Raw genomic sequence first — 27996 nt, forward strand, 5'->3', positions numbered from 1 at the left:
ACAACCCGGAGGACCCGCCCTCGGCGTACAGCAACGAGTCCGTCCACAACCACCTCGATGGATACACATCGATAGCAAGGGAGGTTCATGGCCTAGAGTACGATCCGAGCGCCTATGACCTTGATGGAGAAGTGGTCATGTGGGCGGGAGGAGGCAAGAAGCATGGCCGGTTCTGGATTGACGATGGCACAATCGACACGGCCAGTACTCCCACTCTCTTCCAGATTCGAGCACGGAGCACGGGTTTCAGTCCGGCGATACGCCCACAACCGGACTCTACACGGTTCCAAATGAACACACTCCAGGTTATTTCTGTTTTATTCATCGTTCATTCAATTTTACATACTTTTGCATTGCATTGCTGATCAGCACCTCATTTCGTATAGCTAGTAGTTCTGCATTGTCCTCACGTTGTCCTTCAGGTAACAATTGCTGGCAGTCCGATGCGGATGCAGAGTTGCAGATGACGCCTGGCCAGAGAGCCAGAAGGTGCTTATGGTGTAGGCGATGGCTGGTGATCGAATGGAATGGATCACCTCTGCTGCTGTTTTTTTTTTAATAATGTCTTCTGCTGAATTATTCCCAAAATAAAAAAAAGAACAATAGCATTGTCTACGTGAAAGGATTAGTTGGCCTAAACAGTTCCATCTCATTATTATGAGCAAAGAATTAGCTTATCAGTTATCACCAAAGTAAACACCTACAGGTAGCTTATGAAAACCAAAGTATTTCATAATAAAATCACAAGTTTTACCGTGGTCTCTATTCATCGTTAGAGATTAGACGGTAAAAAATAGGAATCTCTGTAAAATTTGCAGCCTAGCTGGTTTGTCAGTAAAATAAACTAAAAAAATATTAGTTTACCGTAAATTGATGCAAGATATGCATAATCATACAATTTTCAATCGGTTTCCTAAAATATTATCAAGAACGCCACTCCACCTATAATCGTATTTCTATTATATGCATGTATGATGATGTCTCACTTGGCCTCTTTAGCTAAATAAATTTGTGTACCTATATCATTAATCAAATAATCAAATGTACTCAAATTTAAATATATTATAAGATTTTTCTGCTAAGGATATTATAATACATGTATACGAGTAAAGAGACTTAATTTGCTTGTTTCTCTCTTGATTTACGTGTCTCACTTGACTTGTCTAACTAAATGTTTATGACTCACTAGCTAAAGATGTCCTTGGCTGCATCTTCCGCTAGATACCGCCCATTCTTCAGGAAAAAAGTTACCAGTAGATATTCAAAGAGAGAGTAAAGAATGGTGCATGATTAGCATGTAGTCAGCGTTTTGATGGTGTGATTATTCTATATGCGCGTACAGCAAACATTAGCACTGTGCATATCCCCTCTATGAACACACCTGATAGGATCCCTCACGCCAAACCAAACAACATCTCTCCCACCAAATAAAAGCAACTACAACCTCTATTTGTAATAATGCAATTGCGCTGGCGCTAACTCCCTTAGTCCCAAAATAAATCAATTTTTAGAACTACCTTAAGGTAAACTTTCTTAAATTTGGCCAACTTTATAGAAAAAAGTAACAACATCTGTGACACCAAATAAATGGATTATGAAAATATATCTCATTATGTATCTAGTAATACTAATTTGGTGTCATAAATATACGTGTGCTCTTTTCTATAAATTTAGTTAAATTTAAAATAGTTTGACTTAGGACAACTAAATTAATTTAGTTAGGGATAGAGGGTAGTTATTCGAATTCCGCACTCCACAAACCCACCTAACACATGTGACATATGAATGCATATAATCTTTTCATAATTTAAAATTTTAAAACATAATATCTCTCAAACCATAATCCGATTCAGAAACCATTTGAAGCTTATCGTTGAAAAAGAAATATACCGAACAAAATGAAATTCATAAAAGTTATGTTTCTACGGAGTTTATCTTAAAAATAAGAACTCATAGTACACTGCCGCCTTTGTTAATGTGATTAACAGTAACAGACTATCTAGCCGTTTCTGGAAATGGCTCATTGATAGATACTATTTCGCAAGGCCGCCTGCGTTTGGAATTGCAAAATGACCTTATGAGAAAATGCAATTCATGGTAATGTCAGTAACATGCATCTGAGTATCTGACACAGTGTGAAATTTCAATTATGACTCTTGTCAAGTTTTAGTCCCTTCATTGGCACAAACAAGGGAAGTATTCGCCAAAAGGTAATTGAGGATGGTGGTAATTGGATCTCTAGTTTAGTATCACAAATCTACAAGTCATGTGTGTAGTCAAATATGACAGATACACATAAAAAGGCAAAAGCTTCTTACCGCACGCCCACCCACTCTCTTAGACGCGTTCCTCCCTCTCCTCTTCCCCACCGCGTCCCTCCCTCTCTTCTTCCTCACTGAACAAGCGAAAGGGTTTCGGCGACAGCGGCTGATTCAGTGTCGGCGAGGTGTGTCCTCCTCCTCCTCCCGCATCAAGCATCTGGGAGTTAGGGTTCCAGCGGGCTTCTCCCCTCTCTCTCTCCCCCCTCTCATCTTCCCCAACTCTGGCGGGCTTAGAAGAGAAGGGGAGGCAGACCGACTAGGCGGTGGGGACAACGGGAGGGCAGCTTTAGGGTTCTAGCGGCCAGGCTAGGTCGGGGCGGGGGCACCCATGGCCGGAGCTCGCCGCGGAAGGAGGTCATGGCTGGAGCTCGCGATAGCATGCGGACAGGGGGAGGGGAAGGAGGAGGTCGCCGTGGGTGGTAGGGTCTCGTTAGAGCTCCGTGGCCACGGAGCTCCAGCGAGACCCTAATGCCCGCAGTGGGGCAGTGGGCGGAGGGCACGTGCGGAGGAAGAAGGCAAGGAGGGCACGTGCGGAGGAAGAAGGTGTGCATTTCACGAGGACAGCCGTTCGCCGCGTCCACAAAAAAAGTAATGATCCTAGTTTGACATCGTTAAAAAAGGCGGTCATTAAAAGTAAGTTTTGTTTACAAAGTATATGTACAAATAATAATAAGCTGCATGTAAAAAAGATCTAAGGATGGGTCTGGTGTAATGGAGTTTCTCCACTTGTGTCCTAGAGAGTAAAGAGTAGTAGTTAAATCTCAGATGCAGAACAAAATATTCCACTAGTTAATTATTTATACACACACACACACACACACACACACACACACATATATATATATATATATATATATATATATATATATATTCCAATTCTTTGCTTTATGTCACTAACTTTTGTCAAGCAAGGAGGTCTTGTCGTAAACATGTCTTGTCAGAAAAGCCATATGCATGAACAGACATTATAGACATGCCATGCTACTCAACGGAAAGTCTGAAGCATCCCTATGCTTCCTTTGCCTTCCCATGTTGGTAGTCTAAAACTGATTATTACATATATACACACATGACAAGCTGTAGCCAGATCACCTTGGCCCCGAGAGTTCAATGGCTTGCAGCTCGATCGAATTATACTAGTCTTCATTATCATAATTTATACCAATTGACACAAATTCTAATGACCAGTCGGGGTTTGGGCCCTCAATATTTTTCACGGCCTCCCATTTTTCTGCAACCCCATCTCCTCCTTCCAGCATCTTAACAATTTCAGACATCTTGGGGCGGTGGCAAGGATTGTACATTGTGCAAAGCAAAGCAATCTGAACCATCTCCTCCAATTCAGCACTATCATAATTGCTTCCTAGCTTCCGGTCCACAAACATGCTTGGCTGACTTTGTTCCAGAAGTTCTTTGGCCTGAAACATGAAGGCACAACTGTGTGGGAAGGGAAGTTCATGGTATTTGAATGAACAAAAGAAACACAATTGGCAAAAACAAAGTCCTTTTGGAAAGGCACAGCCACGCAAATTCGATCTAGATCCTAGCTGTTATTGCCTTGTTACTACTCAAGTGGATACAAAACTTCAGGAAGCAATAGATTATGGTTACATTAGTATAGACATGGCCTGCACTCGAATGTTATTAGAAAGAAAAAATGACAGAAAAATAAATGTGGCGATGGCTGCTGGTTACTGCTCCAGACTAAGGTCCGGAATGAATTTACAAAAACTATGTTTGAGAAAAGTGCATTGCAAGCTATATGCATTATTGTGGTAAACTATAATTATGTCTTCTGGAGTTGCATATTGTCTAAAGTCAAGTTAAACGGTGACACTGTTCAGAAACGCATATGTTTAGTTATAGTATAGCTCAAGGAGCTTAAGTTTTACAAACACTACTACAGAAGTTAACTGTAGGAGTGGCTCTAGAGCATCTGTAGGGGCGGCTGCGCCAGCCGCCCTTCCCAGGGTGTTCCTACAGAGGGTGCCTCTGTAGGGGCGGCTGGTGTTTTCAGCCGCCCCTACAGTGCCCTCTGTAAGGGCGGCTGGTAATATCAGCCGCCCCTGTAGTGGACTTCTGTAAGGGCGGTTGTATCACCAGCCGCCCCTGCTGTGTGTATTTGTAAGGGTGGTTCAATCAAGAACCGCCCTTACAGTGGATTTTCCAGCAAAAAAAAATAATTCAAATTCAAATCTGACCATATATATATATATATATATATATATATATATATATATATATATATATATATATATATATATATATATATATAATTCAAATTCGAATCTGACCGCCACAAATATACATATATACATCCACAAACACAAGACCATTATTTAGAACATCATCACAAGTCATAATTCACAAAAGTCCATCATTACAACATAGTCCATTACGAAGTCCATCATTATAACATAGTCCATTAAGAAATCCACAAGTCCACATGCAAAACAAAGTCCAAACTGTTCCAAAGTCTGATCCAAAGCATACCACAAGTCCACATTGTCATCAACGGCCTAGGGCTAGCCTATCAGTCTCCCGAAGGTGTTGGTATAGATGATTACTACCTAAGTCGGAAAGAAGATGATGGTAAGTGCCTTTATGATACACAATCTGGTCCATTATGAAGTTGCAAAGGTCGCCGACCATCTCTAAGAGCTCGTCATCCTTGTATGGGTTCCTTCTCGTGTCTTTATCTTTCTCCAACTACAAGAGAACAAGTTTAGGTTTACTATATCACAACATATGCGAACTTTTCATACTACGAGTGAAGAGGTTCAAACTTACCAGATTGGGGTTCTGTTGTAGCCACCGATGGTACTCATCATAATACATGTGTAGTATCCACAATGTAGACTCCCAGGCTTCTGCTTGGGGCACTGTGTGTTTTGCATATGGAGATGTTAAGTAATGCTATTGATAGACACGTAATATATAGAGTACCAAAGTAAATGACACATACCGCACATAGAGTTTTGACATACAACTTTTTCTTCCTATTTGGATGATGCCTCCCCTTATGTTCTTGGACATAGTGCCTGAATGCCCTGTTCCAATGGTTTTAGCAAATACAACTTGTTAGTATCCTACATTGAACCTTACAAGTATGTATACAAACATAGTAGCTAAAATGAGGATTGTCAATATGTATACGTCTTGACAATCGTTATGAAGTCTTTGTATGTCTCGACTGGGAAATCCGCTGAATCAAAGACCCATGCCATGCTATGTGAGAGCCAGACGCCTATGCAAATCCAGTAATCGTTGCATGAATTTAGTCATGGAAGGAACACATAAGCTCTTTTGCATCGAACAAAGTATATTGAACAAAGCTAAGTATACAGTCGAACTTACTTGAAGTGGTATGGTATCCATATATTATCGTGTTGTTGGAGATTTTTAAAACATAGGGCAATATATGCCGCAACCTTGAGGGACTCTTCCAATATTTTCTTGTTCCTGATGTCCTCTTTCTTCTTAAGTGTCTTTCCAACTCCTAGTTCTTTGCAATCTAGTTTCCACTCTTTAGGGTAATTAAAATTTGTTGATGCTATAGGTGAAGGGTCTATATACCCGTGTTTCAGAGCTGGCCTCTTTTTCACAAAGTCCGCTTGCATTCTACAAATCATGGCGCGGGTTAGTTACAACAAAATTAAAAGATTATATTCATATCATATCGTGAGGGCAAGGACTTACAGACACCATATGCGAATTAGATTCATTTCCATTCGTTCAAGGTGGAAGCATGCCTGGATATCCTTAAACTCAACGGCAATTTGCCCACCTAGGGCTCCAAATGTGCCGGCAGGGATCCATGCTTGTAAGATTTCTAGTTCTGTTATCTGAGCACGCAAGTACCAATCATGGAACTTTATCATTCCACGTGGCAAGCACTGTATGACTCGGTTTGGTAGGAAGTTCTTGCCTTTTTCATATTTATCCGGGCAATCATTTGACCATTTGAGGTTATCAACAGCTAGATACTTGTTAAACCCTTTGTGTAGTTTGCTAGTGGTGCCCTCCTCAGAAGCTGGTGCTCTGAATTCTTTTACTTGGTTCTTAGGCTTGAACTGGTCATGGGCCATCCACTTGTGCACCGACGAGACGTCATTAATGCCCACATACAATGGCCTTATCTTGATTGGGATTTTGTTTTGAGCTTCCCATTCGGGTACATCCTTGTCAACTTGTGCATCACCTGCTCTAGGGGCTACTTGTTCTTCATGTATCGGCTGTTCACGAGGCAATTGCTGTTCATGAGACACTTGTTGTTCATGTATCGGCTGTGCTTGTTGAGAAGGATGTTGCATCTCATCATGCCTTTGCTCGGTACGAGCTGGAGAAGGACGTGGCATGTCGTCATGTCCATGCTCGATACGAGGTGGAGAAGGATGCGGCATGTCATCATGCCCTTGCTCGGTACGAGGTGAAGTCTCTAGCGTGTGGTGGTCATGGTCATGGGCCAGTGAGTATACCTTCCCGTCCTCGACGGGTCGCTCTAGAGGATGAACTTCAGTCAAAGTTGGCGAAGACTCGGTCAATACAATGTCCCATCTATGCCAGAGGATGAACTGGTTCATGACGTCTCCGAGTAACACGAGCCCCTCGGGAGTAGGGTGTTCTATCTTCCAAGTCATGAACTCGAGCTTCATGGTATGCACCTCGACCCGAGTGTAGTCCTACGGGATGTCCCTATTATGCCACGTGTCGCCCGGAGGATGTGCCACGCCCGTTGCCACCTTAATGATCACGTTTTGCCTGCCCATCGGAACCACCAATTTGCAACTGGTTGGCGCCCGCATGCGATCGACGGGGGTTCCGGTTGTATTGGAACCTTGACTGCTGGGAACATCCGGAGGGCTGCCAACTACCGCTAGTTCTCCGGGCGGACTCATTGGTGTCTGTGGCTCCATCATAGACAGTCCTTTCTCCACCAACATCTTTTCAACTAGAACCTCCACTTGGCGCTCAAGATTAGACTCTCGGTCTCTGCCATGTTTCTTGTACATGTGCCTCTCCTCTATGAATCCATGCTTCTAGGACATCCTCTTCCCTAGCCCCCTGGTGCGTCCTGTGTGTTCGGGGTTTCCCAAGGCAACGGTAAGCTCGTCCCTCTCTCTGGAAGGGTTGAATGCGCCCTTCTCCTTGTCTTCAGCAAGTTTCAGTATCTTTGATACTACCTCTCCGGTCTCTGGCTTAGCAAACTTGAGGCTACTACCGGATGAATCGACACTCCTCGCGTATATCCACTGTTTAAGGCGTGGCTTCAACTTCGGCACTTCCGTATTCCCGGTAGCTTCGGCCTCTATGTCCATCTTCCTAAAGACCTCTTGCTTGCCAGCATAGCCACCGGGGCCTAGACGAGGGTAGTGTTGGTTCTTCTTCGCTTGCTTGCTGTTGCAGGCACTGAGAGTCAATGATGCCTCTGAAGTCTTCTCAGCCACGAGCTCCTCCCATTGACTAGGAGTTATGTTGCCATACTCGTGGAAAGGAGTTAACTTCTGTTGGATAAAGTTCTTGTTCAGATCCGACCGCCAACGTCGGAAGCTCTACCCCATTATCTTAAAAGCATTTTGTTGTACCAACTCGTGCGTTCCCTCCGGAAACCTGAAGTTCTGCTTCAGCTTCTCCCATAGGTCTACCTTTTGGCTCATAGGTACAAGATTCCAGCTACGGATAGCTAGGTTCAACTTATCTCTAACTATAAACCCGATGTGATTACAAAATTTCGCCCTGTATGTATATGGCTCAAGGATCTGCCCGTCTGGCCCGACCTCCGTTATCACATAGCATGCCTTGTCGTGATATTGGTTTGGCTTTCTAATCCCCCTCGTTTCCTCTTTGGCTGGGTAGTCTCAGTCATGGTTGTGTCCTGAGGTTGTGGAGCGGAGGCCTCATTGTGAGTATCTGTGGCTCCTTCCTCTGATCTCCTTTGCCCCACTACATATTGTCTGGCAAGATGAGCCGGAGGCCGACGTCATCTTTTCAGAGGTTGAGTAGGCATGACCTATGTATCCGGCAGGTCAAAAGTGTTAGCAGAGGTAACATAAAGCCATAGCATTAGCCAAATTTACAAGCTACTAAGGCTTTATCCGTACCTCATCGTTCGGATCAAAATCCTTGTCCAACTCGTTCTCCATTGGCCTCTGTCTGGGTTCTCGTGGGAAAGGATCCTTGGGACTTACATATCCCCTTGATGAGGTGTCATCATCATCATCCCCTTCTTCGCCTACGAATCATCTTCTGTGAGATCTTCGAAAAGAAGTAGCACATGCGGGTGATGGTCATCTTTAGGAACTCTGGCTTTATAGCCCTGATTGCAATTGGTACGAACACTGTCAGCATCACATGACAATCGTGAGCCTTGCAGTATGTTAATGATAGGTCCTTCATCGACACTAGCTTCTTCGGGTTTGCCGAAAACCCAGTCGGCACTCTGAGCCACCTAAGGAAATTGCATATAGCTCTCCTCTCCTCTAGGGTTAGGTTGAAGCTAGCCACGGGAAGACTATACTTGCCATTATCCTGCTGTACCGGCCAAAGCTCCCGCATCACGTTCAGCTGGACCATGTCTTTCTATGATTTGAGACCATCCTTTAACTTGCCCATGTCCATCAAGGTAGCCATGAGACTCTCAAAGACATTCTTCTACACGTGCATCGCATCAATGGCATGGGGGACCTCCAAGTCTGGCCAATAAGGAAGGTACTAAAAGAAGATCGATTGCTTCTTGAATGGTACGCCTTCGATGGGAGGTGTGCTTCTATCTCTGATCGTTCCATCCGGATTCTTCTTTCCATAGACGACATGTATGTTTTGGACCATTCTGAACACATGTTCTCCATTACGACGTCTCTCTAGAGGGGGTTCATCCTCCGGGATGTTGCCATAGTACCTTAGGTACAATTTGCCGCGGTACTTGTGACCTGTCTTTAAGAAGCGCCGGTTCCTTATGTAAACTATCTTCCTGGATCCATCTAGAAACACCCATTTAGTACCATCCAAACAGACTAAGCATCTAGTCTTGCCTTTGAACTGTCCAGACAGGGCAAACAACGCGGGGTAATCATTGGTAGTAACAAATATTATTGCTTTGCATATGAAGTCCTCCCACCGGAACACATCGTACATCGGCTCCCCATAACTCCATAGCCTCTCCATTTCTTGCATCAGAGGCTCTAAGAACACGTCTATATCAATGCCTGGTTATTTGGGGCCGGAGATAAGAATGGTGAGGAGAAGGTACTTCCTCTTCTGACACAAATATGTTGGGAGGTTGTACATGGTCAAGATGACTGGCCATGTGCTGTGGTCGGTCATCCTCTCATTGAAGGGATTCATTCCATCGGTGCTCAAGCTAAACCGTACATTCCGTGGGTCATCACTGAATTCTGCTTTGTACTTGGCATCGAACGCTTGCCACTGGCTACAATCAGCCGGGTGTGTGATCGTATCATCATCCACCTTGCGCTCATCATCCCACCATGTCATCAGTGCTGCTTCCTTAGGGTTTAGGAACATACGCCTCAAGTGGTTGGTCACTGGCAAGTACCACATAACCAGGGCAGGAATTCTTCTCTTATTTGCATCGTTGCCTAATGGAGTTTCCTCTGGGGGCTAAGATTCTTGCACCACCTTCTTCCCACCCTTCTTCCTCTTTCCTGTGGAGGCTTCCACCCCACTTTGAAGGTCATTGTTCTTGTACCGACTAGCCCCACACCTAGGACAAGTATCTAAAGTCTCAAACGATGTGCCACGCCGAAAAAGGATACAGTGGTTGGGGCATGCATGGATTTTTTCAACCCCCAATGTGAGTGGACTTATAACCTTCTTCGCTTGGTATGTGTTGGCGGGAACTGTGTTCGGCCGTGGGAGCAACCGTGACATGAGGCACAATAGATCATCAAAACTGCAGTCCGACCAGCCGTACTTAGCCTTCAGGATGAGTAGCTCAAGCACAAAACATAGCAGTGTGAAGTATGTCGGATAGCCCTTCTCAGCATCATACACAGTCTTCTTCGATGCTTTTGTCACCCTCTCAAGATTTTTTAGACATCTCTTGCTCTTTTCTAATATTTCTGGTCCAAAGGCCCCAAGCATTTCGTCCAAGTTGTCACCGTCATCTGCATCCCCCTCATGTGCTTCGCCATCATTGCTGGCACCACCAGCATCATCACCACCTTGTTGATTGCCATAGTCACGATCCATTTGTTGCTCAAGATCATTTGTGAATCGGGACAAGTATGCTTGGGTTTCAGCTTCATCAGCTAGATCATCGTCGCTGTCATCAACAACCACTGTTTCACCATGATGAATCCACACTGTGTAGTCCGAAACAAATCCTCTCCTAATCAGATGTTCTTTGATGGTACTCACATCTCGAAATGCAATAAGGTTCTTGCAATCTTTGCAGGGACAAATAATTGTGTCACTATTCTCTTTCAACGTCGTTGCATGCTTCTCTGTGGCTTTGATGAATTTGTCCACCTCATCACGGAAAAGAGCATCATGTCTTAACGAACCATACATCCAAGAGTTCCTGTAGACCATCTTATAGAAACAAAACAACCAAAGAAAGAATATTACTCGAGAATAATTGTATATACCTAAGACATGCACCATGGTAGTAGAGGATAGTTAATTAATTGACTATTAATGCATAAATATTTTAAAATATAAATTAATTGGTTCAAATAAACAATTTCAAAGAAAACAATTAGCAACATTTAATATTTCATCCACTACCTTTCATGCAAACTCCATTCCAATTTCATGGTAGAGGATAATTAATTAATGGCCTATTTATCCATAACTAATTAAAAACACACATTATAGAAAGGAATCAAAATAAATATTAAATGATAATTAGTAGCCATGGTAGAGGATATTTTACACATTAGCAACAATTAAAATCTTACACATTCACCTACATGCAAACCCTAGTCACATAAAGAAAAATTTGAAAAAGAAAAAAAAACAAAATCCTAGATCTAGATCTAGATATAGGGTTTCATGACACATGCATCAAACTTCACTAATACTACACTAAATCAACAAAGATTTACTAACAAAGGGTGCAATCTTACTTCCCTACCTAATTTACCCTAGTATAGTGAAAATTAGGGTCCAATTTCACTCATAACTAGCTCAAGCTCCATGGAAGAGAGAGAAAACCAAAAATCAAATTACTAACTAACCAATGAATTAAACTTCAAATAAAGAGTTGGAGAAGCATTTCCTTACCTTTTAGAGCCTCTCCACCAAAGGATTTGAGATCAAAACCTCCCTCCTTAGTAGAGCAATTTTTAGGAGGAGCCAAAGGCCTCCCAACCTTTTTTGTAGAAGAGTGTGTCTCGAGGTGGAAGAAGAGGTGGCTGCTATTTATTCGTGCGCCATCAGTAGGGGCGGCTGGTGATTGAGCCGCCCCTACAGATCAGCCCTAACTGTAGGGGCGGCTCAGGTTATCAGCCGCCCCTACAGTGCCATCTGTAGGGGCGGCTGGGCTGCTGGGGTCCGAGGACGCCCACTATAGGGGCGCCCCCAACCCCAGCTGCCCCTACAGTAAAAATGTCTCCGTTCCTACTGTGCGAATCTGGCGTAGTGAAAGACCATATTTTCCCTCCAAGGAGTTTATGATTATCTTCTATTCTGTACATATAAATGTAAATTCAGATTACATAAAGCTCAGATATGTATGTCTTTACATCTTCTTTATTAGTGCAGAGGCTGAAAGTTGCAAATTTATGTAAGACATACTCAGTTGGTTATTTTGTTATATGACTTTGGTGCTATAATTTGTCAGAGGAAGCACGTACAACCAAATAGCTTGAGTATTAAGAGGCAATCAGGTATGTAGAACAAAACACAAAATACAGATACTTGAATTTTTATTCCTTCCATTCCAAATTATAGTTCACTTTGACTTTGTCAAAGTTAAACTTCTCTAACAAGGACTAATTTTTTGAAAAATATATTAACATCTACAAGTTAAAATAAATATATGCTCAATAAAACCTATTTCATGGAGATTTTAATAAAGCTAATTTGATGTGTTCTAGATATTGATACATTTTTTTCTATAAACTTGATCAAAGATAGGAAAGTTTCACTTAGGATAAAACCAAAAAGAACTATAATTTGTAATGGAGGGAGTAACTTAAAAATCCAATAAGGATTCTCACGCCTTTTCTTCTTAATGCAACGAAATGCAGCTATCCTGCATTTCCAAGATTTTTTTTAAATGACTATTGATTTTCCTTCCAATTAAATTCTTCAACATCATCTAATTTGTATGCTCTTTAACCATTTATCTTCAAATGCCTTTAACATGGGTGCCCAAATACTATTTATGCCTATAAACATACTGAACTTTTCCTATGCATGTGACCTAAAGGAAAACAACTCTTTCTTTAAAAATTACTCCAGTAAATAAACTAAATTTGAACCTAGACATATATAAGAAACAGTATTTACCAATTCAAGAATTCCTCCCTTCTCATATTCATTCTCATGAAGCTCCAGCGTCGACCAGTGACTAATTCCATCAAAAAGAGTCCAAAGCAAAAAGACATCAGTCTTCTCCGAAGCGTGGCAGAACTTAAAACACTCTGGTGGTATGCGCCCAAGTGTTCCACGCACTGATGTGACAACATGGGACATCCAGTGATCTACAAGTTTTGCCAATCCAAAATCCGCAACAACTGCTTCAAGATATTCATCCAGGAGAACATTGGAGGCCTTGATATCAGGATGGATTATCTTAGGATCACATTGTTCATGCAAATAGAGCAGTCCCTGTGACGCACCAAGGGCTATCCTCTTTCTCCTTGGCCAGTCTAAGGTTGGTTCCCCATTAACACATTCTGACAAAGTAAAGGAGAAAACTCAGCTGGATTTGCTTCAAAAAGGGAAAGACCTAAGAATATAATGCCTTCAATGCTTTGGACTAAACAATTTAAAGGAGAGCCTACATGATGTTATGTTCAACTTGTTGTTTTAGCAATTGTTAACCATGTATCAGATTGACTGAGCCCATATCACAAAAATGGATGCAATGGAAGCTTTAAGAATAGACAAATAGGATGGTTGAAACTGCTTGAACTGCAGAGGGTGTGTCATCATTGGATGGAAAAACTAGAATCATGCCTATATGAAGAAGTTGTACATGATTAAGAAGCTGAAAATATGCATGTCTCCGTCAAAAAGTCCAATGAAAAGTGATCGGAGCATATTGATTACCACTAATATGATACTTTTCATATGGAAATTGTTTCACAAAATCACCATCTGTAACATACATATTTAATTAATGTTGTTTCTAAGAACAATATATATTGGTCAGAGTTCTTCCTGAGACCAAGTCTATATCCTAAATTACAAAGTAAAAGTGGATTGGTGAAACCTTCACATGATTACTGGAAAAAAATTGATGTTTCTTTATTTTTACCCTCATGAGATTCTCAATATGAAGGTGCAACTGTGCATGCATGGGATAGAAGAGCATGAAGTACACAATAATAACCTTTTAATTTAGAAGCGACAGTTCCGTTTGGCATGTAGGGATACACAAGAAGCGTTTCATTATTTGCAATGCAATACCCAGTAAGGTGAAGGAGATTACGATGGACAGCCAAGCTTATCACTTCAATTTCTGTGTGGAATTGATCATCCCCAACAACTGAATCATGATCCTTCAGTCTTTAACAACAACAGTTGTGCCATCCAAATCACCCTTGTATACTATTCCATATCCTCACTCTCCCAAAATATTTGTTTGGCTGAAGTTATTGGTAGATTTTCTGATCTCCTTAAACTTGTACTGCTTCAGATGGCCAAGACAACCTTCCGGATCATGCTGCACTGAAACTATGAACATGTATAAATTATCAGGTATAAGAGTGCATGATGGAGAAAATTGGGTACTAATTACATATACAGGGTAATTAATATATGTTCTGAAAAAAATAATAAATATGAGCGCAATGCCAAAGATAAATCGAAAACCATAACCATGAATGATTCAAAAAAACAAAACCGGCCATGAACTCCAGTGTTAGTTGTCTAGAAAAAAACATGAACATCACATCATTATAGGAAGGAATTCATATCACAAAATGAAATGAACAATGTAGACAAAATTCTAATAGCGAGAGGATATGAAAACACAATGTATTTCACAATGAGTAAAAAGAATCCTTAAATTCCAAGAGTCTAAACATGTTGGTCAACGTGGACAGCAGGTATATATATACGATCCTTGATTCCTAAAAAATTAACAGGATCATTGAGGAAATCATCATGGATACTTTATGCAAATATATTCAAAACATGAATATATTGCCATTGAATCTAACATAATATGTGCCGGCTGCTAGATCTTGTATACGACAATATCGATTCCTCCCCTTTTATAATACATTCACCTTCCTGCCACCCCACAGCACTGCCAGCCTCAAAAAAAATCTTGATCAGACGTCCCCTCGACTCCAGTCTTAAAGAAGGGGCCCACTAACCCGGAACAGGCAAGGACCTCACGCGCGCACGCTTCTTTGGCGGCTTGTAACACCCCAAATTTTGCACTTTTAGAAATAGAGTAAAAATGATTTATTTTGTAGTTTTGTGCTCATAAAAACATAGGTAAAAGAATTTTTTCTTTAAATTAAAATCCAACATAAGGGTAACAACATGTTTGCGCATACATGCCATTCCATTGATACTTTTGTGATGAGTGGTTTGGAAAATAAATTCAAATCTCAATCTTTAAAATATTGCTTTCAAGTAGTGGTTTAAAAAGAATTTGAAAATTTACAAAAACAAAAGTTAGATAAGATGCCTTGTTTTTTTTAAAATCTAAAGGCTTGGAAAAGGTTTTAAGACACGTTAGGACGATGCCTCTCTTTCCGGGAATCTTTCCGACCTTTTTCACGATTAAATTCATATTTCTTGGAGTTTTATCTTTTTCCTTGATCAATGCAAAAGTCTTTTTCGGGAGCTAAACCACTTTGGTTGTGTTCCTTATCCTTTCATCTATTCCTAGGATTTTTTATGGAATTTTTCAGAGCTCGGAGATATTTTTTGGAGCCTAAATAGTAATTCCCGATTTTCTGTAATTATTTTAATTCCGAAAATCAATATTTACTAAAATATCTCGGATTTCCAAAATATCCAAACCCTACGTATATATATATATATATGCCGGCATAGCCCTCGATGCGAGGATTCCAGAAGTACAGCCCGTTTTTCGAGCCGCCACTCGTAGCGCCGCAGATCGGACGCCGAAGTTCTCCACAGCTAGGTTTCCGGCGAACCTTCGGCGAGCTTTTCCGGCCACCTCGGACGTCTCCGGCGAAAACCGCCACCACTAGAAGGTAGCCCTCTTCGTCCTCTACGCCGTCGTGTCTTCCGTTTCTCAAATCCATCACCGTTTGAGCGTTTCCCCTTCGTTTTTTCTTTTTCGTTGATGTTTTCCGGCGAGCTTCACCATGGCTTTCTCTGTTCCAAGCCATCTCCGGCCATGGCAGCGGCCTTCCTCGCCTAGGGCCTGGCGCCGCCGCCCCTGGCCCTCACCCGCGCGCCTCCAGTCGACTCGGTCAGGCGAGCCGTCCCCGGCCCCTTCCTTCTTCTACTCCTTGCTTTGATATGCTTTTAGAATCTTGTCTTACCACCTTCTCGCGTAATTTGAAGTTAAGCTATAGGATCTTTACCCATAATATGAAGAAGACGATAGTATCGCAAGTGTAAGTCAATGATTGAATTGTGCACCTTAATTGCTTGTTGGCTTGTCATTATGATTATGTTTTGTTTTGAATCTTTGTAATGAGTGCAATGATTTTGTGGGATTTTCCACAAATTCATTTAGTTTATAGGCATAAGACATAAGGATTAATGAATAGATAGTTGGGTTTTGGTTTTCTCCTATATTCCTATCCTATCTTTCTGGAGCAACCTGTCATCTTTGGTTTATATCTCTGTTTTCGGGCAATAAAAAAATCATGGTAAACTTTTAGATAATACTAGACTTCAACATGTTTCTCTGACCTCAAGAATCACCCTGATAGCTATTATGGTTATGAAGTTATGAAAATCATAAGAGGATGTATCTGTGCTGTCAGAAATCTGGAGCAGTCTGTGGTATTCTAGTCATAACGCAATTTTGGTTGGTGCAAGGTTTGTGGAATTTTTCTGGATACAACTAGACCTTTGTATCTTTCATGTGCCTCTGGAATCACTATCATAGCTAATATATTTTGGGAGATATAAACATCACAAGCCACAGTCTCTGTGCAGTCTGTAATCTGGGACAGTTTCTATTGTGTGCTGTGGTTGACCAACTTAACTGCCGAATCTGGAAAAGTGTTCTAAAATAAAGTTGTAGAAGATTTCATAAGCTTTCCAACGGTATAAAGTACAACTTCATTGGATTTACATAACAGAAGTTATACTAGTTTTACTACGCTGCTGTTTTTATGCTCGCGAGGAACTGCAGGTTCTGGTTTTTGCCAATGCACATGAGTCACTTTGGGATAATAGGATGACATCATGATAACTATCTCATTTAGAAGAAGATGCACGCTATTCTTTGGTGCCCCTAGTTGATGTGTTCTTAAGGGGGGTAGCCAAGGCATAAAGGAATCGCAAGATGGAGGTCTCATACAATCTAGAGCTTCACTTGGAAGTGTCGGTTATTCCTATGGTTGGGGAATCACTATTAGACACAAGGATCTTTGTTCAAGATTGTTAACAAGTTGGATCATCTACAAGGAGCTCAAATATTTTGTCAGGATTGGTCTTTGCTTCAAGCTATCATCACTTGGGAGTTCAACCTTCAACTCAAGACAAGTTGGCACTGATGGCATACGAAAATATGATGATTGAACTTCTCTACAGTTGGTTCTTTGGCAACTTAAGTGAGTTTAGTTTGGATGGAGTTCTCTTTTTGGTTGTGGGATGTCTCTAATGATAGAATTATACGGACAATCGCTCAAGAGAGATGTGTTGAGCTAGAACCCGCTTAAGTATGCAAGAGTGATTCAGAGTTCCTCGGAATGGTAAGATTCTATCACACGTTCATTAGAGGTATTATAGTGTTGAACACAAGAGTTTCTTTTATAAAGTGGTTGGCAAGGATATGGATGTGCTCTATGTAAGAAAAGCAGTGAATTGTGCATCAAGACAACTATGGAGGCTTGAGATGGACTATTTGACATATGAGATCTGGAGTTATCCATTGTGGAGCATAGTGGTATTATCTACTTGGACATGAAGAGTGATATCTACATGAATCATAAGAATCTAAGGGACATTTTCAGTAAGTTGGTTTGAGATTGTGACATCAGTGTTGGGTTCAAGTAACCAAATGTTTTTGGTTTAGAAGTATGTGTTATCTTTAGGAGAAATAAAAGTCATTGCCAATGCCATTAGCAAATTGGAAGAGCTATGCTAAGAAGATTAGACGACACCATGGATTAAGTTTTGTGTTTAAGAGTCACAACTCAACCTGAGCATATATATAGTTAATAGTGTTTTGAAGTTGGAATCTATTTTGGACCAAGAGAGAGTAATACATGAGGATCAATTGGAATATGGATGTATGAAGTAGTCGATTTGATATCTTGGACTAAAAAAAATCTAGCAAGACATGTTGAGAAGTATTGTGTTACATTTTGGAATTAGTGAGGACAAGAGTTTGTCACCCAATGGATTCCAAAGTGGTCTTTGTGAGAAGCATATGGAGTGTCAGTGTGAAGAATAAGCTAGCACCCAGCTGCAACAGTTCATTGAGGTTGTAAAAAAGGAAAAGAGAAGAGGCCTAACAATTGGAAGAGTACCAGAGAGTTGGTTTGTGGATACTTGAGAGTTAATTAGAGGGCCTATCAACATCTGGGGATCAGCGAGTATGCTATTTGGAGTAAAAGTCAAGAGGAACCTTTGTCAAGACGGTGGAACTACTCGAGAAAGTGAAGAAGATCCAATGGCAGTGTGTATTCTAGTGTCTTGATCATCATCTTCCGAATCTCGAGGATGAGATTCATCTTAAGGGGGGTAGAATTGTAACACCCCAAATTTTGCACTTTTAGAAATAGAGTAAAAATGATTTATTTTGTAGTTTTGTGCTCATAAAAACATAGGTAAAAGAACTTTTTCTTTAAATTAAAATCCAACATAAGGGTAACAACATGTTTGCGCATACATGCCGTTGCATTGATACTTTTGTGATGAGTGGTTTAGAAAATAAATTCAAATCTCAATCTTTAAAATATTGCTTTCAAGTAGTGGTTTAAAAAGAATTTGAAATTTTGCAAAAACAAAAGTTAGATAAGATGCCTTGTTTTTTTTAAAATCTAAAGGCTTGGAAAAGGTTTTAAGACACGTTAGGACGATGCCTCTCTTTCCGGGAATCTTTCCGACCTTTTTCGCGATTAAATTCATATTTCTTGGAGTTTTATCTTTTTCCTTGATCAATGCAAAAGTCTTTTTCGGGAGCTAAACCACTTTGGTTGTGTTCCTTATCCTTTCATCTATTCCTAGGATTTTTATGGAATTTTTCGGAGCTCGGAGATATTTTTCGGAGCCTAAATAGTAATTCTCGATTTTCTGTAATTATTTTAATTCCGAAAATCAATATTTACTAAAATATCTCGGATTTCCAAAATATCCAAACCCTACGTATATATATATGCCGGCGTAGCCCTCGATGCGAGGATTCCAGAAGTACAGCCCGTTTTTCGAGCTGCCACTCGTAGCCTCGCAGATCGGACGCCGAAGTTCTCCACAGCTAGGTTTCCGGCGAACCTTCGGCGAGCTTTTCCGGCCACCTCGGACATCTCCGGTGAAAACCGCCACCACTAGAAGGTAGCCCTCTTCGTCCTCTACGCCGTCGTGTCTTCCGTTTCTCGAATCCATCACCGTTTGAGCGTTTCCCCTTCGTTTTTCCTTTTTCGTTGATGTTTTCCGGCGAGCTTCACCATGGCTTTCTCTGTTCCAGGCCATCTCCGGCCATGGCCGCGGCCTTCCTCGCCTAGGGCCTGGCGCCGCCGCCCCTGGCCCTCACCCGCGCGCCTCCAGTCGACTCGGTCAGGCGAGCCGTCCCCAGCCCCTTCCTCCTGTGCGCTGTGCAGCAGCAGCTTACGTGACCATGGAGGCCACGTACGTTCTGTAGATAGACCAAGGAGGAAGATGATAGTATTTACAAGATTGCCATCCGGTAATTATCATTGATCTTTAATCCTTCGTCGTTTCATCATTTTAGCTCCGTTTCGTCTCGTTCTCGTTGCGTTAGTTTCGTGTCGAAGCGCTCTATGCAGTAGCGCTAATGGTTTTCATGTCACATGATTTTTCATATGTAGCTAAATATTAAATTGGTTAACATGCTTATAATTAGTTTTATAACTAGAAACAATATAGGTTTTATATCTCGGTGATTATACATAACCTGTTAATTTGATTAATCAGTAACTTCAGTATAGTCTTAGATTATAATTAGTTGAATGTTGCATATGTGTTAAGTATGAATAGATGCCCTCACATGATTTATGTTTTTAATTTATAGATGTTTAAATGACTAAAAGTATGTATATAATCTTTTATAATTATAAAATATGACGTATGCCAATATTAATGCCTTTTTAATTATGACTTGCTTGGATCAATTATGAGACATAATATAATTGTTCTATTAGTTGCTCTCACATGTTCTATATTTCTAAAGTAAAGTTTAAATACTTTATATAATAAGAGATATGTTGATTAATAAAATATGATTAATTAGTGACATAAACATGTATGTCTTTAAATTGTAATTTGCCAAGTTTAAATGTGACATATATACTTTGAATATATATACTCTCATTTGTTATTATATTTCAATTTAATTTGCATAAATGATATCAAAATATTTATAATTAAGATATGATTAATTTATCTTAGTTTTCTAAATCTAATAACTCAAGTATAAAATGACTTAACTCAATTTTAGATATTCCCCTAAGATATCTTATACATGTTTTATGATCATTAAAATAGATAAAGCATATAGTTTTCTTTCCAACGTAAATCCTTCGATAGATGTTTCTGTTTTACCGTAGCTCCGATTAGTGTGCCTTTCGCGTGTGTGTGATCGTAGCAATGTGTAGATTAGATTTCGATTCTTTTCATTGATTGGTGTATTGTTCTAATCTAGTATGTTTGCTATGCATGCTTGTTCGGGTGCTTGTGTGGTGCTTTTCGGTCTTGTCTAGTCGGTGAGTTTTGCGTTGGTGATCTATAAGAAGTTGGAGATCAAGAAGAAAAAGAAGAAAACGTTGAAGATTAAAGCTTACCGAAGGATCGGTGTTTAAGGCAAGTATAGTTTGGGTTTTCTTTCTGTGACCATGATCTTGAAACTTGATTAATGAATATGCTATAAACATAAAAGATGACTTGTTAGCAACAACATGAGGGTTAAATTCCCTCTCCACAAGGTCTCATTTGTAAGTGATCATCCGGGACTTACAGTACAGCTGTGAGGGCTATATGGCTCTGGCTTTAGCTCAGTATGAGGTTTTTTTCTAGACGGCTTAGAGGATACTACGAGTTGGGTATAGGACAGCCTCTGTCCTGTTGAGCCTAGCTATGGTAGCGGCCTTTTTTTTGGAAGGGGGTTCCTATATCCGATGACCCTGCGGCCCTTCCCGGTTAGACGGAACCTTTGAAAGGCTTCATAGTGAACCCTGCCGGCCTTCCTTTGTAGAGGGTTAAGAGGCTCGCGACCTCGGGCGAAAGGGCAATTCACGACTCACAGTGAAAGTGTACACCTCTGAGTAGAGTTTAATAAACTGGTATACTAGCCGTGCTCACGGATACGAGCGGCCAAGGGATTCTTACGCCAAAGATGAGCACTTGTTAAATTATGCTTAACTGAGTTATTTTGAGCTATTTATTATTCAATTATACTTGATCATGTGGCTATGGAATACACTACCTTGTTGCTATATTTGCGGAGTTCGACATGGACTCACCCTTGCAATTTCCCCCACACCTCAGGCTAGATGACAGTCTGTCAGAGACTTGAGAAGTTGGGCTTGTGGTCAACCAGTTAGTTGGATCCAGTGGAGTGAAGTCTGCACCCGGAGATCAGAGTTGTCTATCCATTGATTGTTTTCTAAGGTTATCTCTTTTGCTAAGTTCGCTATATATTAAGCATTGTGAATTGATACTGCCCCTTTATTTGTAGCTATATGTGAGGTTTGATTACCAGGGCTCACATATGGTGTGCATTCGGCTTTGTCCTTAAAACCGGGTGTTACACGGCTGCGGACCCGTCTGCGCAGTTTCAACAGGGAGGTGGGCACAGTACCATGCAGCACCAGGGATCGAACCATGGTGGGGAGCTCTACACCTCGGGTGCTCAACCATGCGCCATCAGCGCGTCTACGCACTGACCTGACATATTATGTTCAAAGCCTTGGCACTCCTTTGTTGTGCTCACTGCCTCGCTGCCATCTTCTCCCTAGCCTCCTCCATGTCCTTTCAAGCCCCTATGGCCAACCAATACTAGAAGCAAGGCCCGTCCAATCCCACCTCCTATTAAACATATATAACTCGATATTCTAAATCGCCGGTAGCCACTCCTTTTAAATGAACCTCACTTGCCCGTGATTGGAGAAACCACCACCACTGCACAGCTAGATGCCTCACATACGGCTACACTAAATTTACCGAACTTAGATAGGGAACATGTATACGTACAAATACGGAACAGAAATAAAATCAACTGAAGTCTTGTCTTTTAAAAAAATATTAGTAAAAGATCATAAAATAACATTGAAGTTCTTGGGTTATAAAAGTTAGGTGATATAATATCTTCCTTAAAAGGATCATATACAACAATATTTTGTCTGAATAGATATAGTTCATACTTCATAGCCAAATTGGCAAGTTGTTCATATGTTTCATGAATTCTAATCTTGAGACTAGGTCTCTGTACGACCACAAAGACCCATATCAGCCCTAATCTTGGCCCAAAGTTTGCTAAAGTCGACTTGTGGGTAAGGAGCCTAGTCTCGGTGCACGCAAATATAGGCAAGCAAGGCCCTAGCCCAAGAAGCTCACTCAAATTTTAGTGATACATAGGTTTTTTTCTCTCAAACACATTCTCTTAAATCAGATCACATAAGAGTTACATTATCTACTTTCCCTTTTTTGTTTTTGGCAATCCCATGTTAAGCTAACTCAAGTACAACTCATTAAAGTAAAGAATCCAAATTTTTCTGTTTGGAACTGAATTGAAAACAAAGTACTACATTTTTAAGTTTGAGACTCAAAGAAATTCTTAAAAGCTAATCTAAAATATTGGAATGAATTAAAACAAGTCTAGGGATAGACATACTGCAAAGGAGTCTAGTTCGCACCACACAGTTTCACCCATAATAGGCATGTTTCATATGAGTCTACCACTCACCTTTGTTGATTTGGTAATCCTAAATCCAAGAACCAAATTCATCTTCTCATGGGGTAGAGATACCAAACTTCTTGGTCAACTTTAATTGGTAGTTAATAATCTTCGTAGTTACAATCATATATTGAAATTTGGCTAAGTTCTCTTCCAAAAATATAAATCCTTGAACAAAGATTGAGGTACCACATCTAGAGTTTGGTGAAGGAGAAAGGTTCTTTCTATAAAACAATAAGAGGATCCTCAACATTTTGTATATATCTTCTGCTATGCCAACAAGCTAGTATCCAGGCCAGTTTGGGCCCACCTAGTATTCTCTGCATCAAAAACAAGCATGACCTCCTTGTATTGTGAATAGTTCTATAGCCTAATGCTCACAAGATCCTTAGTGTAGCACCTCAGGTCTTGGGTTCCACTCACCATGGGTGTGAATTTAAACATGCATGGGGTTAAAAACACTCAACGTCGGGTGTGACCTTTAAATAGATGTGTAACCTTCAGAGTTGCTTTTATCAAGATGCACATGGCCACAGGCATGTGTCCTAGGCATTCGGTGACATGTCCAGTAGCTGGCCTCTAGGGTTTTTCTCAATGTTCGTGCGAGAAGCTTCTTCTTAACGCAATGCCGCGGGAGTGATCTTTCACCCATAAGTTGAGTTTTTTTATGACCCCGTATTTTTCAAGAGACACTATTGTGATCACAATTAGACTCATTACCCTTGTTCATTCTCCATGAAATAAGGCAACAAGCTTGTGCTACTATTCCTCAAACGACCCACTTGGCAATAAGTGACTACTGATCTATGGAAATGTAACCTTCCATGTATAACATGTCCGTTGCAGTTTTATGTACTCCAAACCCATGTCATCTAGTACTACAATGTGTAATTGTTATCCATTAGAATGTCTTTATTATTATCGTAAACCTATATTCTTTCATGGTATCAAGCTAAACCACTAGTTCTATGTTTCCACCTCTTGTGTCCCTCCTCCTTGCATTGGCTACCCCACCACAACACTTGCCACTACATCGTCGTCGTCCTCCAACCTATGGCTCCTCCAAATCCAACTTCCATACTCTTCACTACCAATGTGTGTTAGCACATTCCTTTCACCTTTACCCAGTATCCTACTAGGGACCGTCTAGTGCGGCTTCCACACCGGAGTGGGCAAAGTAGCACGAAACGAGATTGCGTGGAGAGTGCTTTCTGCCCTCCCATGTGAGGAGCTGGAGCTATTTTGGTGCCGGAGCCAGCGTGCTAAAAACTGGCTCTGCCTGTAGGGCTCTGACTCCTTCAACAGAACATATCGCACAAAGCCACACCAAACATGGCCCTAGTTACTCTTGATGGCATGAGCTCTTGAAGATCCCAATCAAAATTCGATTGATATGTAGCAGATTGAGGGCACATTTCCACTAGTCGCACCAACCATCCTACATGACCTAGGTGGCACCCAATTTATTCGGTGCAGTTGAGTGCTCTATGGATCCATCTTCATAGCACACTTTGCTACCTTCATCACCCTTGATGTCACAACACACGTGATCAGGGGTTTTTTCAATCAATTCAGGGGGGAGATCCCACCTACTTTTTATTGAGCCAATGAAATTGGTTGTACATTTACAAGATGATGCCCGACATACAGGGAGAGAGGAGTAGGGAGAGAGGAGAAGCAAAGGTAGAGATTACAATTCTGAGAGACGGTTCTGGACATAAGCTGACCAGGTAAATATGAGCACTTTGTTACTCTTGAATCTGCCAGCCTTGGAGCAGAGATCTTTAGACACTTTGCGCTAGATGTAGGCCACGGTGACGTCCTCCGAGTTAAAGATGAGCATGTTCTAGGACTTCCAAATATGCCAGAGGACAATGAGCATAGAATATCTGAAGGGAGTCCAAAACCTTTCATGCCCTAGCCAGGTGAGCTTATGATCCCTAGCCGATATCTAAAGGGAGTCCAAAACCTTTCATGCCCTTAGGCAGCTGCCCTCATTGTAGAATAATAATAATTCAATCTAGAATAACAAGAATGCATTCAAGAATAACAAGAATGCATTCTAGAGTAACAAGACTCCCATGCCTTGTCTCTGGAGATTAAGTTTCAAAAACATGGCCAAAGGTGGACATGCTTAGCTATTCACAAGGAGTCAAGAGCCACTGAACTCACCTATACATTAGTTGTACCATCACCAACATTTATCCTTGTGAAATACAATACAAAATTGAAGTGCCACCCTATCATCATGCTCCTTGATGGCCTAAATGAAAATATGCACTCAGTGGCATCCATAATCAATATGAATATGCCACCACCATCTTTCATTAAGGCATGATCATTGATTCTCTTGGAAGAAGACAGCCTCAAATCTCTAACCCATCATAGTCCTTGCTCAGGTCACTTGAAATAAACATCCCCAAGGCCCCCTCCTCTATTGGATCTAACTCCAGTGGATCAAGAGTTGGATCCTAGGGCAAACCGAAAGGCAAGGTCCCTAGTGGCTCCAATAGAAGCAATAGACATGCCTTCTCCGAAAACCCCAACCAACGTAGCTTCTCACTCTTCAATCTATGGAATGGGACATTCATATGTGGTTAATGGCCATGCCTCCCCCTTAGCTCTGTTCCTCTTGGCATCCTTTGTTGAGACATATTTTTGTCAAGGCAGGTGACATCCAACACACCATCCTTCGGTGATGCATCTACCCTAATGCCCCCGGGTCATTGCTACCATTGACACTCGTTGCACCATTAGTATCACCATCCTAGGACCAATCCTCCCTAATCCAAGCAATGAACACCATAGGCCTACAAGGCGGTGCCTTAGAACAAACCTCGAAACTCCATCAAGTTATGTTATTTAGTGGGCTATTTGATTATGAGTTTTGATTGACACAATGATTTCTTGCCTTTCTTTCTGTACAATCAAGAATGATGATTAAGTAAACAAATAGTAGTCAAAATAAATGGGTTGCAAATTTAATTATCTCGGAAACATATCGTCATGGATTAGCGATTTCAAATGCCGAGTGAGTTTACGCTCCCACATCTTATGGATGGGCCATCAATTGAATTAGAATCTCTTGGAACCAAGGGGCGTGATCAACGATGAGACCAAGGGGTATTGATGCAATCTTCAGGAAAATAAGCCATAAAACAATAAAGGAAAACAACAACAAAAATCCAGAATATATATGGACTCCAATATAATTTCCCATATCTACTGAATGGGGGTATTATGATATGTGTGTCTATGTATAAACAGTCCATACAACAATGAAACATTTTTATTTATAAACAAATTTCTTATGCAATGGCAAACATGTTAATAAGAAGATAGAGTTGGATGATCCCAGCGTATGTAACACTAGGATCCTCATCTGCAATGTGAGACATGAATCTATCAACCCCTTTTTCAGATTAATGTTCCCAAAGTTCAACAGATCTAAACACGTATATAGCATTTGAAGAAAAACTATTACCATCTGCAACTACAAAGACTCGCTCACGCTGACGCCTTCGCCAAAACCGGACAGCTCCAGCCACAACGGCCACCAGTAAACAACCAATTCCTATGCATAGTAGGAGGATAAAAATGCTTTTACTCATGACTTGAAAATCCTCTGCAGGAAAAAAAATTGTGGTGAGCACACATACTCACAAGAAAATATGCTCACTTGAATCAGTTAACTTTACTAAAATGAAATTGGAAGTGTCCAGAATTGGACACTGAACAACCATCTTTCCCATCCTTTGGGCCTACGGGGGGAGCAATTGACTCTGAGTCAATATCACTTAGGAATGGATTACCCTCGAAACTATTCAGGCATAATAGATTAAGGAAATGAGAAAGGAGGAAAACCATATATAAATAGCTTTACTCCAAAGCTGATGTTGCCCCAGTTGATACAGGGAACGGAAATATGAACCTGAGATCACTTACAATACAAGACATTCCATGTTCGAAAAGTCGGCCGGTGACCACTCAGGTTGTTGAAGGAAACATCCCTGTAGAACATAAGTAACTTTTGTTTCTTAGAAATGAGGAATATGGTAAAGCTCACAGTCACAGTGAGAACTGGACATATTCATTCAAAGAACAATGCAGCAATGATAAAAAGAAGGTTGTCAATAGAAAGTACAGGCTGAAGATCATGGGAGCATCGGTGGCTAGTGATTCGGGTATAGGTCCAGATAAGCTGTTATTGTTCAATTTCCTGGAGGAAAGAGACAAGAGGCCGATAAAATAAAGATCACGTGACTCGATCAATCTTCAGATTTAAAGATAATCTACAGTACTGAGATACAGATATGTCTGGATATAATGTTGGCATCAGGAAGATTTATTAGTCTTACAGGTACTGCAGTTTGGCCAGATGACCCAGTGTACTTGGGATGCTTCCACTGAAATGATTGTTTGACAGGTCAAGTACTTCAAGCAGCTTCATCCTGCCTACGGTGTCAGGGATAGGGCCAGAAAGAGCATTATGGCTTAACAACCTGCCAAAATTTGAAAACAAACTCATCATTTCCTCACAAGTCACAGCTCACAACAGCAAGTAGGAAGTGCATGGCTGCATGCAACGAACTGAATGTGTTAAAAAATTAGTACAGCCTGAGAATTTCAAGGGAATCTCACTAGAACTGAAAGGCTCCTCAGAGTTCCCTAAAAATTCACTCCTACTACATATGTTCCGGACAGGACTAACATAGAAATTCTATATCTTTTGGCTTACAGATATCGCAGCGTCCTGAGTTTTCTGACCGCCGGCGACAGCGTGCCAGAGAGGTTCTTGTTCGTCATAACCCTGCAAACAGCGTACAAATACAAACGCAGAGAACCATGAGCCGGACGTGAAAATCATGGCAGAACAGAAATAAACGTCCATATATGCACAGGATGAGGAGAACATACAGCTCTTGAATTTGTCCCTTTTGGCAGGTGACCATGCTCCAGTGGCATGGATCGTTGCCGAACTTGAGGTCCCAGTCCCAGAGCACGTTGGGATCATGCAGCGCCGCCTTGATGGCCACCAGCGCCTTGGCTGCAAACCACACGCAAGACCATGACGTTGACGCAAAGAACCAAGAAGAGCGCGTCGATCGAGCACAAGATCGATCTGATTTTGCTTTGACGGCCACGCGGTGGGGCAAAGCACCGCCGCCGCCGCAACGACCCCGACGCCCACCACAGCCACCACCAGCCTCCTTGTTGCCTCCGGAGCTCCACGCCCGCCCATGG

The 27996-nt window shown here is 41.3% G+C and overlaps 1 pseudogene; it reads right to left on the reverse strand.

Annotated features, from left to right (window-relative positions):
* Positions 1-3409: 3409 nt before the first annotated feature.
* Positions 3410-27994, reverse strand: LOC136515504 (protein NSP-INTERACTING KINASE 3-like; annotated as a pseudogene).
* Positions 27995-27996: the final 2 nt, after the last annotated feature.

This window comes from Miscanthus floridulus, chromosome 17 (genome assembly GCF_019320115.1).
Source record: "Miscanthus floridulus cultivar M001 chromosome 17, ASM1932011v1, whole genome shotgun sequence".
In the NCBI taxonomy this organism is placed as follows: domain Eukaryota; kingdom Viridiplantae; phylum Streptophyta; class Magnoliopsida; order Poales; family Poaceae; genus Miscanthus; species Miscanthus floridulus.